A 19,947-nucleotide genomic window follows, 5' to 3' on the forward strand; every position below is an offset into this window, starting at 1 on the left:
TCACTTTGCTGAATCTCATTTTTACACCGTTGGGAGATTTTCTGTTCCTCCCCAGAGCCCAAATGTTGCCAGAATCTTATTAGTGCCACCTGGGCCAGTATATTCCACAATGTCATTCCTGTCTCCATTCTTACAGCCTGAATCATGGAGGAACCTGGTGAATGAAATGAAATGAAATGAAATTAGATTTATAAAGCGCATGGCTGCCGAGAGCATCCGAGCGCTATAGAACAGGGAACAACTGAGGAGAGTGCCGAGCTTTAGGAGTCTTGGGGGAACAGGAAAGTCTTGAGAAGCTTTCGAAACCTAGGATAGCTAGGTTCCGCGCGGAGTCTAACAGGAAGAGCGTTCCATAGGGTAGCCGCATTGACAGAGAAGCGGCGTCCCCCTGTTCGGGCCTTCTTAACTCTCTGAACTTTGGCTAGGTTACCATGAGCAGAGCGAAGAGTCCTGGTGGCCTTGTAAGAATAGACAAGACTCCCTAGAATGGGGGGACCCTTCCCCTGTAATGCCTTGTGAACGATACAATAGGACTTGAAATTAATCCTCTTCCGAATTGGCAGCCAGTGGAGAGCTCTGAGAGCGGGTTTGGCAGAGGTTCTAGGGGAAGTGCCAGTAATCAGCCTGGCCGCTGAATTCTGGACCTGTTGGAGAGTGTTAATGGTGGTTGCTGGGGCAGCTAGAAAGAGGGCATTGCTAAAATCTAATCTAGACAAGATTAGCCCTTGGACAAGCAGCCTTCTTGAGTGGGCTGGTAAGAGAGGGAGAATCTTCCGGACAGATCGAAGTAGACCAAAGCAGATGCCCGCTGTTTTTTTCGCATGGGTCTTAAATAACAGGTCTTGCTCTAGCCAGACCCCCAGACTTTTTAGTTCATTCTTAGGGGTATGAAGGTCCCCCAGGCAGGCAGGCCAGATGGCGCTGGGTATGGATGTTATATGAAGACCTAGGAGCATAAGCTCTGTCTTCGCTCCATTCAGTTTGAGTCGCGATCTGCTCATCCATGAATGAATTTCTGAGAGGCACAGGTAAAGATTTTCCATACAGTGCTTCTCTTGGGATAGTGAGATGACTAGTTGGGTGTCGTTTGCTTAAGTGACAACTCTAATTCCAAACGAGTAACCACCTCCTCCAGAGGGGCCATATACACGTTAAACAAAGTAGGGCTCAACGAAGAACCCTGAGGGACCCTACAGTGGAAGGGGTTAGTTTAGAGCGTACGTTGCCTTCCCATACCTGGAAGGTTCGGTTACTCAAGAAGGATGTCAGCCATAGCAGCGCCGTTCCCGTGACTCCCAGACTGGTCAGGCATTGGATTAGGATTCTGTGGTCTACCGTATCGAAGGCTGCACTCAGATCAAGGAGGATCACCAGCGCTTATCCTCCCGAATCCAAGATGCACCTTGCCTCCTCGACCACAGCTATCAGGGCGGACTCAGTGCCCTGACCTGGGCGAAATCCCGTTTGGGAGTTACGTAAGAGCACATTAGATTCCAGATGAGAGGAGAGCTGCTGGTTAGCAATTTTCTCAGCGATCTTGATAATGCCTGGTAGCAAGGAGATTGGCCGGTAATTGGCCAGCTCTGAGGGATCCAGCTCTGGTTTTTTTAATAGAGCCTTTACCATGGCTTGCTTCCAGCTGGGGGGGACTATTCCCTGAGCAAATGAGGCGTTAAGTAGGTCCGTAGCCAATGGTGAGATAACAGTTAAAACTCATTTCAGGATGTACATCGGCGCAGGATCACAAGGGGAGCCACTTTTTAAGGAAGTAAGAGTTTTTTGGAATTCCTCCCTAGACACCGAAGAAAAGGCATCAAGGAGGGGGGCAGAGTTATGAGCATTCGATGGCACGGGGTCAGAAGCTACATCGCTTTGTGATAAGGTGTTTAATATGTTTTGGATTTTATTTTTAAAGAAGACCGCTAATTGGTTACATCTAACTCCAGCCACATCCTGCACGACCGGGGGATTAGGTATTTTAAGGAGGTCTTTCACTATCCGGAAAGTTTCTCTGGACGAGTTAGAGGAGGTTCTAATTTTCTCCTCATAAAAAGAAACTGGGGCCATTTTCAGAGAGGCCTTATAGGTCCTTATCGCAGCCCGATAGTCTGCTTTAGAGTGGGAGGCCCAGTCTTTCCTCCACGTGCGTTCCAATTTTTTGCAGGTTTTCCTTAAGTCTCTGAGTTCTGGTGTATACCAAGGTGATTTAAATACACTACTCTTCTTTCCTATTCTTTTCCGGGGAAGGACATCATCCAGGGAGTTTGTCAACCACTTGGAGAAGTTTTTGTCCCCCTCTATGGGGTCTGGGTCAGGGGGGGGTCTGTCTGCTCCAGTCTAAGGGTCCAGCTCTCCATCGAAAGTTTAGACCAAGCTCTCTCTAGTGATCGTGATGTCGGGATAGAAGGAGACTCCGAATTAGTTTGCCAAATAAATGGGACCAGAAAGTGGTCGGACCAGGGCAGCGGCAGGGGAGTGCTACATTCTAAGTGTGCAGTGTTTGTGAATATAGGATCTAGAAGGTGTCCCTTAATGTGAGTGGCGTCTTTATTTTTTTGGGTCAGTTCAAGCGATTTGAGGTCGAGCCTGATCTCCAATGCCATCTTATCACCAGGATCGTCAAAGTGAAAATTCAAGTCCCCTAGTAAGATAAAGTTAGAGGCTGATGATGCAAGAGGAATGGTAGTCTCTATTAGGGAATCCGCAAATTCACCTGGACTGCCCGGGGGACAATATACCAAGATGCCAGAGGCGGATTTGTTCGGGGCGATTAGTAGGCTGAACTTTAAGCTTTCACAGTCGGAGATGCCACCCTCTGATGTCCTACAAACAAACCTGTCTCTGTGCACAATGGCCAGCCCGCCACCCTTCCCTTGAGGCCTATGTTGTCCCTGAAAGAGGAATCCCTGGGGGAGCGCCCTCACAATGTCTGACTCTGAGTTCGGAGGCAGCCATGTCTCTGTTAAAAACAAAATGTCCAGTTTATGATCCTGGATCAATAGGTTAATTTCCAGGGAATGTTTAGGTAGTGATCTACAGTTTAATAGGGCCATACTGAGTTGACTCATGGGCTGTGCGGCCCGATTGTTCTCAGCTATCAGATGGGGACATAGGCTGCATTTTGCCTGTGGCTCATCAGGCCTGAGCATCAAGCAACATCGGGGATTTCTCTTAGGTTTTAGCTGGAGAAGCCTTTGGCACGAGAAGGTAATGCGGTCTTTGGGAGAAACAACCAGGGTCTCTGGTCTTAGGCCCGGCCCGGACGGGCACAGACGGGCTTGCCTCTGTCGCGCCTCCTGCGCACCATCGGCGCGCCAGCTGCGCGGACGGGTGATGACGTTCATTTTATAGTGCGTGGGCCCAAATCGCCCGTAGCACTAGAGCGCTGACATGCTCCTCTCGCAAGAAGGTGCCCGACGTCTGTGCCTGGGAGGGTGAGGCCAGTGAGCCAAGCGAGCCCTAAATTGGCTCCCTGCTAACAGTGAGAGTCCCAGGGGGGGAATGCAGCACAGTGAGGTAAAGCGCAGCAATATGAAATAAAAACAGTCTCAAGGACAGAAATAGCGTGAATTTTTAAGATGCAGCGCTAGTGACAGTGAAGTTAAAATTTTACCAAATGAGTACCCTGACTCCCGGCTTTTCGCCTCAGGAGACCTCGTTCTAATGGAGTAAGCGCCTACTTCCAGGCGTCCAATTTATAGTGCGTGGGCCCAAATCGCCCATAGCACTAGAGCGCTGACCTGCTCCTCTCGCAAGATTGCGCCCGAAGTCTGTGCCTGGGAGGGTGAGGCCAGTGAGCCAAGCGAGCCCTAAATCGGCTCCCTGCTAACAGCGAGAGTCCCAGGGGGGGAATGCATCACAGTGAGGTAAAGCGCAGCAATATGAAATAAAAACAGTCTCAAGGACAGAAATAGCGTGAATTTTTAAGATGCGGCGCTAGTGACAGTGAAGTTAAAATTTTACCAAATGAGTACCCTGAGTCCCGGCTTTTCGCCTCAGGAGCCCTCGTTCTAATGGAGTAAGCGCCTTGTTCCAGGCGTCCAATTTATAGTGCGTGGGCCCAAATCGCCCGTAGCACTAGAGCGCTGACTTGCTCCTCTCGCAAGATGGCGCCCAAAGTCTGCACCTGGGAGGATGAGGCCAGTGAGCCAAGCGAGCCCTAAATCGGCTCCCTGCTAACAGCGAGAGTCCCAGGGGGGGAATGCAGCACAGTGAGGTAAAGCGCAGCATGAATATGGTAGGGGCATTAAGGTCTTTAGACAAATCTCTTCCTCAGCATCCCACCTGCTTTTGCCACTGATACAAAGCAATTCAGTTCTGTATTGTATTTGTGGGGGTATCATGGCCACAAACGCTGTAAAAACAAGTCTATGTGAAATCTCACCATATACCCAATTCCTTTTTCAAGCCACTCACCGAGGCAAGGGCCCTTGCCTTCAGGGCCTCCATATGGGTATGCTAATTCAGGGACCTCTCAAACCAGACCCCTAGATACTTATGTTCATTAACTATTTCCAATTCTGTGGGGCCCAAATACCAAATAAACTTTACTACGTTTTTAATGAAGCACAACACCTTGGTTTTATCCATATTTACAAGTTTTTTTTTACAGCTACAGTATTCCCTTAACGCATTCAGTTTTCTATGCAGCCCGTCTCAGCCTGATCTATATTTACAAGATCATCTGCATACAAATGGCATGATATATGTGTGCCATTCATTCTGGGACTAGCACCTCTAGCAACTACCAAGGCAGATGGCGGATCAGCTACAAATATGGAAAAGAGTAGTGGTGCCAAAGTGCATTCCTGTATTAATCCATTATTAATTGCTATTTTCTGTGTCAACGTCCCCTCAGTATCCATAATGACCTGGGCCCAATTATGCCTTTGTAACTCCTGGATTAAGACGAATTTTTCCTTTGGGATATTACATTTTATCAAGATTTCCCATAAGCAGTTCATTTCTACCAGATTGAATGCAGCACGGAAATCTACGAAACAGCAGAGCAAACTGCCTCTCTGCTCAACTGATTTCCATGTAGACCAGAGGGCAAACCAGTGATCAATTGTGCAGTGATACTCCTGAGGGCACAATTAGTTTCGAGCTGACCCATTCCCTCAATATTCTCAAAATAGTTTTTGTGAATACCTCTTCTACCACATCTAAAAGGTTAATCAACCTATAAGTTTTATGGGACCGTTATGTCTCCTCTCTTATGGATGGGTCTGATCATAGCGCCTCCCCAGCTATCAGGGATCTGACCTTTGTCTAATATGATGGAGAACATCCAAAATATAAACTCTACCCACTACTCCGATCAAGTCATTATTATGATGGCTGGGAGGATATCGGGTCAAGTTGCTCGAGTCAAGGTTAGAGACAATATAATACATTTTATATTACCTACTGTGAAATGAGTTCTGATGTCATTATCCACCCATTTCAAGGTAATTATACTTCTTTTCGCTGACTCTAACCTCTTACCATATATTTCCTCTAAATACTCCTCCCATGCAACTTCATCCACCTCACAATTCATTGATCACTGTGTTTTACCTGAACCTTCCTGTACTAATTTCCAAAACATTCTTGCATTTATTGTTTCTATTGCTTTTAGTAAGTTTCCCCAACATTTCTCTTTATTTTCTGATTTTTAATAGGCATTTTAAACACTTTGCTTATTTTTACAAGGTTATTATAACGTTCAATATCATATCACACCTTTCTTTAAAGCTTTTTTCACTTTTCCGTATCAGCGCCTTTAGTTTTCTTCACTCCTCAATGAACCAATCCTTTCTATTTCCACAGTGACTCTAGTTCTCCTTATTCCTGATCTATTTTCTTTTTAAATCAAGCCTAAAACAGTGAACCACTTGGCTGATTGTATATTCATACCACTCTAGATTCATTGCACAACCATTTTCCAGTGTTAGGCTCTATTGGAAATTACTTAATTTCACCATGTATTGATCTGTCATTCCAGTGCTATAGCGCTTTGGGTATTTCCATTTGTGAGGTGTTTACTGTATCTCGCAGACTCCTTTAACCTCAAATTAATTCTAACTTTAGTGGATCATGATCACTTCCTTCTCCTTGAGTTACACGAAACCCCTTTATTTTATAAAAATTCCAGGCATCTAAGTCTGTTAGCACCAGTTCATGCTCTGGCTTCCAGGGTTAAGAATACATTAATTTAGCTGTGTTAATTGTACCATGTCATTACTACAAAAATATTGTATATATGTTCATTTCTCACAGTTATAGACTCTTTGTTCCAATTCCAACAAAGGCAGAAAATACCCACTGGAAAGTAAAAAGCTCAAATTAGCGCAGCAGATTCTGGAGAAATAAGTGAGAAGAATCAACCCTCCTAATGATAACAGTACTCACAAATGGAAAATATTTTCTAGACAGTGTAATCATATTCACATTCCTGTACTCTGTCACATAGAGTATGTGTCCCATCACTGGAAAGAAGATGCTTTCTTTGGGTACCAGTTCCTCAATGGCGTTGATCCAATGATGATAAAGAAGTGCAACAAAATCCCGGACAACTTCCCAGTGACGGACAGCATGGTGGCAAGCATCCTGGGGCCAGAGACAAACCTTGCAGCGGAGTTACAGGTATGTGTAAGACCTGCAAACTGATGTATGAATAAAATGCATTCAGCTGGAGGCTCCACCAGCTCTTTTGTTTCTAGGTCTGGCTTGATAGTGCAAGAGCTATTGTTACTAGGTCTCAAACCTGCACATAAAGTAGGGTTGATCTCTTCCCAGATGACTGTTTCTCTCTCTCCTCGTGTTTTTGGCTGTTTAGCGTAATGTATGGCGTGTTTGCATTGTGATCCATGACCAATTACTTCACATCTCAGAGGTACATTGAAGGATAGCAAATTAAATTGTTTTCTCACTGCAGAGAACAAGTATAGCACATGCAGCAGTAGAGCAAGCTTCTTTCACACACATAGCTCAATACAGCACAGGCAATAGCAGTACAGTTATACACACACACACATAAAACAGCAGCGGATGCAGAAATTATGAACTATCATTTAGCTAGAAGTACTTAAAACTCTTGTTACTTTCTGGACTCAGTATGTCAAAATGCAGACATAATAACTTTGCCAATGCTTGTTTTTAGATTATCATAAGATAAATGTTAGTTACTGAACCACTCTTTCTCGGGGTGTTGCAGCCTATGTGAATAATTATTGAATTTCAGATCTCTAGGTGTGTATTGGTAACTTTAGTATGTTGCATTCGTTTCACTTGAGACCTGACCAACACTTTGTAGCTCTTAATGTAAACTAGTATTTGTTTAGGGTGCAGATATCATTTGTTTAGTATTTTGGCCAGGAGGGGTTGCAGGTCAGAACCATTCTGAGTGGTTTGAGAGGTCTAGGTGAGTGTTGTCCTCTTGTGGATAGAGGTGGGTTATGCATGAGTGCTGGAGATGTGCCCAGCTTAGGTTGCATTGGCTCAGCATTCTAGAGTGGTTGAGGTGTTAAATCTGTATGCAGCACAGGTGCTTGGGAAATTATATAGGAGACTAGAGAGGTGTGTGGGTAGGATGCCCTCTGCAAGGAGTTTGTCCTGATAAGTGAGGACTATAGTTGTTTTCCAACCATACATTTGTTGGGTTTGTTGATGCTGCTAATCATGATAAGATTGGAAAGAACTGTAACTAAAATAGATCTTGCTGACCATACCTGTCCTGGCCTTGAGCAGCAATCTGAGCTTAAATTGGCCAGGTTACTCTCTATAATCTTTCTAAAGTTGGATGTAAGTAGCTCACAATTTGGGAACAGTGCTAAAATGCCCTGTTGGATAGCTCCAGGCTCAATATTCAATCACAAAATTGTAAACGGAGTAGTGCAAAATCTGGGTGCCAGACAAACCAAACAGGTGTGTCACAAAGAGCTTCCTTTACAGATATAGGCTCCCACATTCAGTTGTCATGGAGTGGGTCTTTTGGACAGCACATCCTTCTATTGCCATATTTTACTAGAGTTCACAGATGGCCACCACAGTCTAGGTAATGCTTGTTTATATTTGCAATGTGACTCTCAAGTGGATGGTTCCATGGATTGGGAATTATATACCAAACATTCACGATTTTGGCTTCGATCTTTGAAATATTGAACATTGCTTAAAATTCTATTCAATATGAATGACATTAATTCAGTATTTTAAGATATAAAGTTTTTGAATGACTAAATGTAAGGAACCATATAGATACCTCATGCCTATGTCCATCGACCTTAATTGGCCAGTTTTAAAATGTGCCCTAGTCTGACCACAGTAATGCATGCTAGGTTTTTGTTGCTGACACTACTAGGTTGCCTGATGATACGCCTATGAGGAGGCAGCTATAGCATATATGACTTGACTTGTCTGGGAGGTACCTATTATAGGTCTTTAGTGACTTATACCAAGTTTATGATGATGGTTGGCCCTTTTGCCCCATCAAAGCACTGAAGGTGAGATGCTCTGCATCCTCTTGTGTCTACTGCCTGTGACTGATCATGTAGCCCTAAAGTTATGTGGCCTTTTAGTCCTGTGACATGCTTCTATTCAGCCTTCAAAATAACTCTCTTTAACCGTTACCTTTTTCAAACCTTTTTTGGTATTCGTCCCAGGACATAACATGCTCTATGTTTCTATGCCAGTCATCTGAACGATCTAGCTCTGTCAAGCCCCTGTGTAAGCGTGAGAGGACAGGCTCCATTTCCCCATGTACACTCCAGACCTCATGGATGCATGTGGTATTTCTATAGTGCATACCTAGCCTAAAGGCAGCAGAGCGATGTTCATGATTAAAAGGCAATCTTGGAGTCAACGAGTAATGGGAGAGGAAGTATTGATGTGGACAGTTAATGCATTGTGATGTAGTCTTCTTTAAAGATGTGAGTGTTTGTCGCCTTCCTAAATTGGAACAGCATTGGGGCAGTCCTCCTAAATGCAGTGATGATATTCCAAACCTTGCTGCATAGGGTCTGCAGCTTTATGGTGTCCTAACTGCAGGTGTGTCATGAACCATCAAATATGGTGAGCTTATCTGTATGATAAGCAGGGGTATTCAAAGAAAAGATTCCTTTCTGTGTATTTATTTCAAAGGGTGACCATGAGGCCTATCCATGTCAATTAGCTATTTTATTCATTTGCAATTGACGAAGGCAAGAAGTCAAAATTTTTAAGCTCCACACTAGGATGATTATACTTTTTACTCAAAGTTTATTTTCATCTTTTCTTTGAATACTAATTGTAAACCCAGTCCTTTCTGGTCCCTGGGAAACTCTCTTTTTTTGATAAGCAGGGGTCCCAGCTTTGTAAATGGGGTTAGTTTTGAAAATGGTGTGGGCTGGCAAGTGGAGCCAATGAAGTGCCTTCATGGTGGGGATGGTGTAGTTCTATTTCTTTGGCCCCCTGGATCAGATGCACTGTGAAATGTAGGATGCCTCTAAAGGGTGCTACTGCAGGGGCCTGGAGGCCATGGAGTAGGCTACTACCAGCATCCAGATGTGAGAGTAGAAGGGCTTGAATATCAACTCTTAAGTTGCTTTCTGGAAGAAACAGTTTCTCTTTTGCTATAGAGAGGTGCTACCAGACAGTCTGTTTTTTTTCGGTTAGGGTAAGCTTGGTGTCTAGAGTGCATACAAGTGAATTGACATTCAACAAGAATTTGGGATCTAGCTGATAAGGTTCATGTCATTGAGTCTGGTATGTACTGCATCTTGTTTATTATTCTTGGCAAATAACAGAAATTCTGTCTTCGTTGGATTGAGTTTCAGGTAGGATCTGGACAACCATATCCATATGATGTATAGGCAGTGTTTGAGGTTATGGGTGTATGACGCAGAGGAATCTTTCAAGTAGAGCTGTGATTTATCGGTATATTGGTGAATCATTGTGCTGTTTGTGTAGAACACCAAATGGTTCCATGTAAATGTTAAAGATTATACTATGAAACCTTGGGCCTGTAGTGTAGTTCCTATATTCCCAATAGGCTCTGCGCATTGTAATAATTTATCCTATAGATTTGACGTAAGACTTGGGTCGACTAGGTCTCTATCGAATATATTAGACTTAATTGTGAGTGCCAGCTAGCTCAGAGGTCACTAGAAACTTTCTCGAATAAACAAGAAGGGATTCGTTTCTGACAACCGCACAAACATGACAACTTTGTTTCTCCATGAATAAACGTATATTCAGAGTCGTGGAAACAATAGATAGATATTTTACTCGTGCATGCTTCGTTTCACCAGAGGTGCAGAGAAAATAAAGAGACGGGTGTTTTCAATAAAAGGATTTATTGAACAGTCTTCTTTCTCATGCAAGTAAACTGAACTGCTACAATCGTAATACTGGTTGCAAGGTATAATGCGTACAGCAAGAAGAGTATTATAAAATAATACTGTAAAAGCATTGTATGGTTTCTAAACCATAGATAAATACATACATAAATAACAAAGGCTAAAAGTACTCAACTGGTGCTTCTAAAATATGCCTACCCCAATGTACCTAACCTAAGTCTAGTACGAGGGAAGAAGTAAGTATAGGTTTAGTTTTTCTTTGCCAAGAATCTATCCAAAATTTCTCTTAGGGTCTAATCAGATCCGTACCTTGGTTTTAGAATGAAGGAGGTCTGGTATCTCTGTTTCGGGACTCGATTTCCCAACACCCCGCGAGGGGAGCTTGGAAACACTAGAGCTGGATTCTCGCCGGGAGAAATGCAGCCGATCGATCAGTACGTCAGCTGGAGGGTCGGCTTCCTTCAGCACTTGCTGTAGCGAGATGCGTCGGGCAAGTAGATAGTCGAGCTGCTCCGAACCATTGTGTCTTTGCTAGGGCAAGTGTCGGCATATTTAGACCTTGAAGGTGCCTAGTTTGGCGTAAAGTTGGGCATAATAACGTCATCAAGGTACCCCAAGGGAATAATGGTTCTTTGAAAACTCCATGAATTCTTGGACAAATCAATATTCAAGCAAGGGGATGTCCCTGACTGCTTAAGCCGAGTTTTCCATGAAATTGTTGTGGCTTTTTGGAATGAGTGGAAGTAGCCATGCCTGTATTTGGACAGCATGGGCTAAGTCTAAATATGATTCAGAAAAGGGGGTGGTGATGAACAGAGTGTCTGAATTAAGCAGACCAGTCTTACCCAGTCCAAAGATCAGGGCTTGATCCATCACCGTTATTTAGCTCGCTGCCCCATCCCAGCTCAGAACCTGGCTATATGCAAATTAGTCTGTCCCTGGCCCAGTGCATCATGGGAACAGGGCAGACCAAACTACCAAGCCAATTCTTCACCAGAAAGGATACAAGCTACCGGGGACCGGTTTCTGGCATTTCAGCCTCGTCGGCCCGGCTTGCTTGAATCCTGATGGAGCAGTGAGCAAGGGACTCATGTCTGAGTATACCCTGCCACACCTATAGTGGCCAAAAACGATTCAGAAAAGGGGGTGGTGATGAACAGAGTGTCTGAATTAAGCAGACCACTCTTACCCAGTCCAAAGATCAGGGCTTGATCCATCACCGTTATTTAGCTCACTGCCCCATCCCAGCTCAGAACCTGGCTATATGCAAATTAGTCTGTCCCTGGCCCAGTGCATCTTGGGAACAGGGCAGACCAAACTACCAAGCCAATTCTTCACCAGAAAGGATACAAGCTACCGGGGACCGGTTTCTGGCATTTCAGCCTCGTCGGCCCGGCTTGCTTGAATCCTGATGGAGCAGTGAGCAAGGGACTCATGTCTGAGTATACCCTGCCACACCTATAGTGGCCAAAAACGATTCAGAAAAGGGGGTGGTGATGAACAGAGTGTCTGAATTAAGCAGACCACTCTTACTCAGTCCAAAGATCAGAGCTTGATCCATCACCGATATTTAGCTCACTGCCCCATCCCAGCTCAGAACCTGGCTATATGCTAATTAGTCTGTCCCTGGCCCAGTGCATCATGGGAACAGGGCAGACCAAACTACCAAGCCAATTCTTCACCAGAAAGGATACAAGCTACCGGGGACCGGTTTCTGGCATTTCAGCCTCGTCGGCCCGGCTTGCTTGAATCCTGATGGAGCAGTGAGCAAGGGACTCATGTCTGAGTATACCCTGCCACACCTATAGTGGCCAAAAACGATTCAGAAAAGGGGGTGGTGATGAACAGAGTGTCTGAATTAAGCATACCACTCTTACCCAGTCCAAAGATCAGGGCTTGATCCATCACCGTTATTTAGCTCACTGCCCCATCCCAGCTCAGAACCTGGCTATATGCAAATTAGTCTGTCCCTGGCCCAGTGCATCATGGGAACAGGGCAGACCAAACTACCAAGCCAATTCTTCACCAGAAAGGATACAAGCTACCGGGGACCGGTTTCTGGCATTTCAGCCTCGTCGGCCCGGCTTGCTTGAATCCTGATGGAGCAGTGAGCAAGGGACTTATGTCTGAGTATACCCTGCCACACCTATAGTGGCCAAAAACGATTCAGAAAAGGGGGTGGTGATGAACAGAGTGTCTGAATTAAGCAGACCACTCTTACCCAGTCCAAAGATCAGGGCTTGATCCATCACCGTTATTTAGCTCACTGCCCCATCCCAGCTCAGAACCTGGCTATATGCAAATTAGTCTGTCCCTGGCCCAGTGCATCATGGGAACAGGGCAGACCAAACTACCAAGCCAATTCTTCACCAGAAAGGATACAAGCTACCGGGGACCGGTTTCTGGCATTTCAGCCTCGTCGGCCCGGCTTGCTTGAATCCTGATGGAGCAGTGAGCAAGGGACTCATGTCTGAGTATACCCTGCCACACCTATAGTGGCCAAAAACGATTCAGGCATACAGCCAGGTTCTGAAACTGGGATGGTGCAATGAGCTAAAAAACGGTGTTGGATCTAGCCCTGATCTCTTGACTGGGTAAGAGTATTCTGCTTAATTCAGAGACTCTGTCCATCGCCACCCCTTGTTGTAAATATTTTTGTCCACCCTAAGTGTGGAAGGGTATGCTCAGATGTGAGTCCCTTGCTCATTGCACCATCAGGATTCAAGCAAGCTGGGCCGAAGACGGCTGAAATGCCAGAAACCGGTCCCCGGAAGCTTGTTTCCTTCCCAGTGTAAGAATTGGCTTTTGTAGTCTGGTCTGCCCTGTTCCCATGATGCACTGGGCCAGGGACAGACTAATTTGCATACAGCCAGGTTCTGAAACTGGGATGGTGCAATGAGCTAAAAAACGGTGTTGGATCTAGCCCTGATCTCTTGACTGGGTGAGAGTATTCTGCTTAATTCAGAGACTGTCCATCACCACCCCTTGTTGTAAATATTTTTGTCCACCCTAAGCGTGGAAGGGTATGCTCAGATGTGAGTCCCTTGCTCATTGCACCATCAGGATTCAAGCAAGCCGGGCCGAAGACGGCTGAAATGCCAGAAACTGGTCCCCGGAAGCTTGTTTCCTTCCCAGTGTAAGAATTGGCTTTTGTAGTCTGGTCTGCCCTGTTCCCATGATGCACTGGGCCAGGGACAGACTAATTTGCATACAGCCAGGATCTGAAACTGGGATGGTGCAATGAGCTAAAAAACGGTGTTGGATCTAGCCCTGATCTCTTGACTGGGTGAGAGTATTCTGCTTAATTCAGAGACTCTGTCCATCACCACCCCTTGTTGTAAATATTTTTGTCCACCCTAAGCGTGGAAGGGTATGCTCACATGTGAGTCCCTTGCTCATTGCACCATCAGGATTCAAGCAAGCCGGGCCGAAGACGGCTGAAATGCCAGAAACCGGTCCCCGGAAGCTTGTTTCCTTCCCAGTGTAAGAATTGGCTTTTGTAGTCTGGTCTGCCCTGTTCCCATGATGCACCTGGCCAGGGACAGACTAATTTGCATACAGCCAGGTTCTGAAACTGGGATGGTGCAATGAGCTTAAAAACGGTGTTGGATCTAGCCCTGATCTCTTGACTGGGTGAGAATATTCTGCTTAATTCAGAGACTCTGTCCATCACCACTCCTTGTTGTAAATATTTTTGTCCACCCTAAGCGTGGAAGGGTATGCTCAGATGTGAGTCCCTTGCTCATTGCACCGTCAGGATTCAAGCAAGCCGGGCCGAAGACGGCTGAAATGCCTGAAACCGGTCCCCGGAAGCTTGTTTCCTTCCCAGTGTAAGAATTGGCTTTTGTAGTCTGGTCTGCCCTGTTCCCATGATGCACAGGGCCAGGGACAGACTAATTTGCATACAGCCAGGTTCTGAAACTGGGATGGTGCAATGAGCTAAAAAACGGTGTTGGATCTAGCCCTGATCTCTTGACTGGGTGAGAGTATTCTGCTTAATTCAGAGACTCTGTCCATCACCACCCATTGTTGTAAATATTTTTGTCCACCCTAAGCGTGGAAGGGTATGCTCAGATGTGAGTCCCTTGCTCATTGCACCTTCAGGATTCAAGCAAGCCGGGCCGAAGACGGCTGAAATGCCAGAAACCGGACCCCGGAAGCTTGTTTCCTTCCCAGTGTAAGAATTGGCTTTTGTAGTCTGGTCTGCCCTGTTCCCATGATGCACTGGCCCAGGGACAGACTAATTTGCATACAGCCAGGTTCTGAAACTGGGATGGTGCCATGAGCTAAAAAACGGTGTTGGATCTGGCCCTGATCCCTTGACTGGGTGAGAGTATTCTGCTTAATTCAGAGACTCTGTCCATCACCACCCCTTGTTGTAAATATTTTTGTCCACCCTAAGCGTGGAAGGGTATGCTCAGATGTGAGTCCCTTGCTCATTGCACCATCAGGATTCAAGCAAGCCGGGCCGAAGATGGCTGAAATGCCAGAAACCGGTCCCCGGAAGCTTGTTTCCTTCCCAGTGTAAGAATTGGCTTTTGTAGTCTGGTCTGCCCTGTTCCCATGATGCACTGGGCCAGGGACAGACTAATTTGCATACAGCCAGGTTCTGAAACTGGGATGGTGCAATGAGCTAAAAAACGGTGTTGGATCTAGCCCTGATCTCTTGACTGGGTGAGAGTATTCTGCTTAATTGAGAGACTCTGTCCATCACCACCCCTTGTTGTAAATAAGTCTAAATATGGTTATGATTTCTATGCCTATATGAGGGCAATGTGAATTGTACCTCTATAAGGGCATGGATCAGTAAATTTCGCTCGGATCCTGAAACGCCATACAACACCCACTCCACTTTATTATGTTCGATATTACTAAATTCTAAGCATTTAAAAACATATCTTAAAGCATGATGTGTAAATATCCCTCCCAAAATACATAAAAGATGAGCATTTGTGCTGTACGCATTTTAAAAGCAATGTTGTCATTCAAAGCATGTAGTGTGAAATTGGAAATGCTTATCAGAATGAGACATGAAATAACATTTATGAAATGGCTCTTAAATACTGAAAAAAAGTCGAGACCATTCCATGACAGAATATATAAACTGTTCAGGTTGTGGACAAGGTCAAATATTGTCTCTTGGAAGCATTTCAAAGAATTCTTGTTCTCTAAGAATAGTTCTACTTTAAGCAGATTACTTTGTGCCAAAAAGAAGTTAAATTTTGGAAAAAGTCAAATCCTAGAAAAATAGAGTTCTAAAGTTGGAAGTTTTGTTTTGAAAAGTGAAGGTTGAATACAGAGTCCCATAGAACGCTGTGTGCTAACTTCAAAAGTCATTCTCGTTGTTTGGAGAAAACATCAAATCTTCTAGGCTGGTAAAGAATTTGTCTACCACAGTATGTGAAAGTTGGACCACTTCGTTAAGTAAACCGATTGCACAAAAATGTGAAGCATCGCCGTCAGCGTTAGCTGCATTAGCAATGTTCGAAGGAGATGGAGATGGTACTTGTGTGCCTGTTGATCCACGTATCTCACCATCAGCAGATTGCGTCTGTGAGTCCTCAACAAATGCTGTCATCAGGATTGGTAGCCGTTGGGGACAACACAATGCATGGGCCGTTACTGAACCAAGCAAAGTATCAACATCTGTTGGCAGTGCTGATGGAAGTGTTAGACAGATGTCCAACATGCATTCTTCTACACATAGCAGCCATCGTAGAACAGGTAAGATACAATCTTGCCAGATTGGTCGGAATGATAGAAACCATGTGGTATTGAGGTCTCCTAAACGAGCCCGGCCCAGAATCTGTATCACGCGCTCACAACACTTAATTTCCAGGAGAGTGTTCTCTATGGTAATCTGGGTGTCGCTGGTGACCGGACTTGCCATATCGGAGCAGAAGGAACAAGAATAGTATTCCTACTACGAGTCCCAAAATGAGAGGCAGGCCGGCGAACACAGAGTGCACAAAGTTTGGAAAAATGCAGAGGACTGCTTCATATGGTGCTAACAGTCCCGAAAAAACTGTCTTAAATACATGTACAATATCACTGGTATCAGACATGTTTAAGATATGACCTAACATTTCTACAAACTGTACAGGGCAGTTTGTCGATAATAGGGCATGCATCTCTGCAGAGGACCTTGCAACTTGTAGTTCATATGTCTCTTTGGACGAGGTCAATGGCACATTTTTTTTTTAAAAGAATGGCTTTCATTCTGCTTAAAGTATCAATCCGAATAGAAGAGATGTTCAGTGAAGGCCATAATGGTGACTCATCTGTCTTAATTTTAGGAAACTATACTTGCATACAACAAGTGACCCTGGCTGACACAGTTACGAGATAGGCTGTTCCTGACAACATGCAACTGACTGCAGCTGTGATCATTCAACATTATATAGCTTCCGTTAGAAAGCTGCCTAAAAATTGGATCTATCACTGCGGCTGGAGAACCTTGCAGCTGGCAGGATAAGTTGGTCATAGAACCGTCAACGGTTCCATGAAAATTAATACCCTGACATAAAAGTGTACCAGAAATACTTCCTTTCCCCCACTCCAACATCTGTGTGTATGTGGTAATACCCAGGTTGATTTAATGTATTCTTTACCCAACCTTTAATACACACCAGCTGATATATGTTTGAAACAATATTGAAAATTAAAAATTGTGACAGGCAGAGCGATTATCCCGTGTATTAGCGATTCTGTTGCAGGTTTTTCCTAAACAGTTAATGGTAATCTTGCCAGTTTCTCAATGCTCACCACCATATAGTCTGCTCCTCTCTGTGCCAAAGTGATTTGTTTATCTGTAAGGTTAAATACAGAAAACAATGATGTGGTGTTGATTAGACGCCATGGCACATATCCAGAACGAAGATCTTGCATCAACCAGCCTAAAAGCATTATAAACATAATTGTGACTCTCCATGCTGTAACAAGTCCTGTTCCATTATGTCAATGGCAAAGGATACTAGGCTGTCCAAAGAATAAATTCTGGATGACAGAGTAGTTAACCCATTGTTAACTACCGAGAGAGCTTTCTCTAAAGTAATATGATCAATTTCTCGTATTCATTCTGCAGTCTCTGCTTGTGTTGCTTTCCAAGCTTCATTATAAATAGCATGAATACCTGCGTATATAAAATATTTATGACGTTGTTTCACTGGACCTTGTAAGAAGTCCCTCAAATCAATGCCATCTTTAAGTAAAGATAAGTGTTATTTAACCTCTGTTAGTGTGGACTTTTGTCGCCACTCAAGGCACAGTTTTCCTACACTGTATGCTGTCACTATCCCTGGATGTTGTCTCTGGACATATCTTGGATCTGGCCTAGTTAATGTAAACCCTTGTGTCTTATTCAGGAATCTATCTTGACAGTTGTTTGTGTCTGTGGGCCAGATTAACCATTTTTTCCAATCAGGATCAGTTCTGTTTTTAAGTAAAATAGTTTTTATGTCGAGCCCTCCTTTTGAAGTGTTTTTACTATCAGGTGTAGGTGTAGCTATAGACGGTTTGTTCAAATCTTTTATCTTGGCTAGGCCAAGACAGGATGTCTGTTGCACAGTGTCGTTCAAAAACATTATTTGTTCAGGGATAATGCAGGCTCGAAATAAAGCTTCTATTCCTGGCACCTGCCAATCTTTTGAGACCGAGACAGTTTTTGTTTCATTGTTGTCACTCCAAAAGTCGAAACCAAATGAGGACAACTGGGCATCAAAGGCTGCAGAATAAATTTGCTTAGTATTAGTCAACATACTTTTCAATCCTGTCTTATTAACATGTTTTAAGTAAAACGTTTCCGGATTTGTGGTATTAAAACCTGAGGAGTATGGAAATTTATCATAGATTGTTTTTGAGCTGCCTTTTGGTGGCGTCGGACAATGTTCCTGTTAGAACTGGGATTTTTTTGTGGTTGGCTAAGGCTTACGCCAAAGCCAGGCAGAAACCACTATTCTAGTCAGGGCAAGGGGGTCACACGCCAAGATAACCCCTGCTCACCCCCTTGGTAGCTTGGCACGAGCAGACAGGCTTATCCCGGAGGCAATGTGTAAAGCATTTGCGCACGCACACAACAGCAACAACATCCTAGGCACCCCACAAAAGGAACTCCACACAAGGTTATATAAAAATAACTTTTGTATTGTCAAATCACATCAGATAGTAATCACACAATATACATTTGTGCCAACTGGCACGGGCAATATTCACAAGGGATTATTTACACCAGGACAGGGCCACATGGGCCACTGTCAGAATCAACACTTAGCAGAAATAGCACTTCTAGAACTTAGAATAAGTGTAGCACAAAAGAACAATTATAGGTCACAACCAGTAACTACTGGTAAAGGTAGGTACACACTACGCAATACTAATAACCATAGATATAGATCACGCATGGACACATAACCTCTCTAGTATAAACTATACTAGGCAAAACACAACCACCTAAGAATAAAATACATTTAGGGGTGTAGGTCAGAAGCATTACACATGATGCATAAAAACATTCAGAGGTGTAGGTAAGACACATAATGCATAAAGCACATATGTAAAATAACCTCATAATCCTAAACCAAAGTTCAGAGGTATAAAACACAGGGTACGTAAAACATACTAAATGCATTGCATTTCCTAGCACCACATTTAAAGCACATATCACATTAGGCAAATACCATCACATAAATGTTTACATTGCGCCAAAATAAAATCACATACCAGCCCCCTGGCCAAGTGGCCATCTAATAAAGGGACTCAAAAGCCCTGTGTCCAGAATGTCAGGGCGCGCTGCCAATGCAGCGCCAGTCTAGGGTGCGCCACCGTCGCAAAACCTAAATGTTGCAGCTGTCCACTACTTGCTGGGCAGCTGAGAACAGTAACAGGGCCTAAACGTTGCAGCTGGCACTAAGTGCTGCGCAGCTGTAGCAGGCCTGGCACCACTGTGCCATCTCTGTCCCGCACAAGGACTCTCTCTTTCCCATTGCGCCTAAATGGTGCAGCTGCCCACTACTTGCTGGGCAGCTGTAAATCAGCCAAACTGCGACAGGGCCCTCACTGGCCCTAGGATCAAAGTCTGCGCCACAGGCTCTCACTAGCCCTTTAAAGAAAATTGCGCGAAACTGCGCAAATGTTGGATCCCCACGGGCTCTGACACAACACATGCCCCTAAACATGGGAGTCCCCCCTCTGGGGACTCGTGAACAAAAGAGATGCCCCCTGAGCCTCTCGTGGCTCGACAACAAATAGGCCGCCGGGATGGGGGAGCCTCGTGGGCTCTAGATCACCAAGATGGGGCGGCCCACTGCCATCCGGGGCCGCCCTGCCTGCACCAACTATGCCCCCCTAAACTGAGGGCAGGATACGGGCCCTCGTGAGAGCCTACGGGCTCTAAAACACATCGTGGCGAAAATGGAGGAGCGGCCCGCTGCCACGGGGCCGCTCGAATGTTGCCTCGATAAGGCACTGCCACCCGCAGAGCTCCCCGCCTAGCCCCAGCCCTTCAAAACTCACCGGGCTGGTCGGGGGGGCTCTGCTTCACTCGCGGTTTCCTCTCCTCTCCTGCCGCTCTTCCAGGTTGGCAGCCCCGGGGCTCTCCACAGCTACGGGAGCCCCAGGCTGCGGGAGCACGTCA

General features: G+C 45.0%; 1 pseudogene; it reads left to right on the forward strand.

Annotated features, from left to right (window-relative positions):
* The first annotated feature begins 3,066 nt into the window (after positions 1 to 3,066).
* The window catches only part of LOC144797977 (polyunsaturated fatty acid lipoxygenase ALOX15B-like), a 239,048-nt pseudogene continuing 222,167 nt past the window's right edge, over positions 3,067 to 19,947 (forward strand).

The sequence above is a fragment of the Lissotriton helveticus genome, chromosome 12 (assembly GCF_964261635.1).
Source record: "Lissotriton helveticus chromosome 12, aLisHel1.1, whole genome shotgun sequence".
Classification (NCBI taxonomy): domain Eukaryota; kingdom Metazoa; phylum Chordata; class Amphibia; order Caudata; family Salamandridae; genus Lissotriton; species Lissotriton helveticus.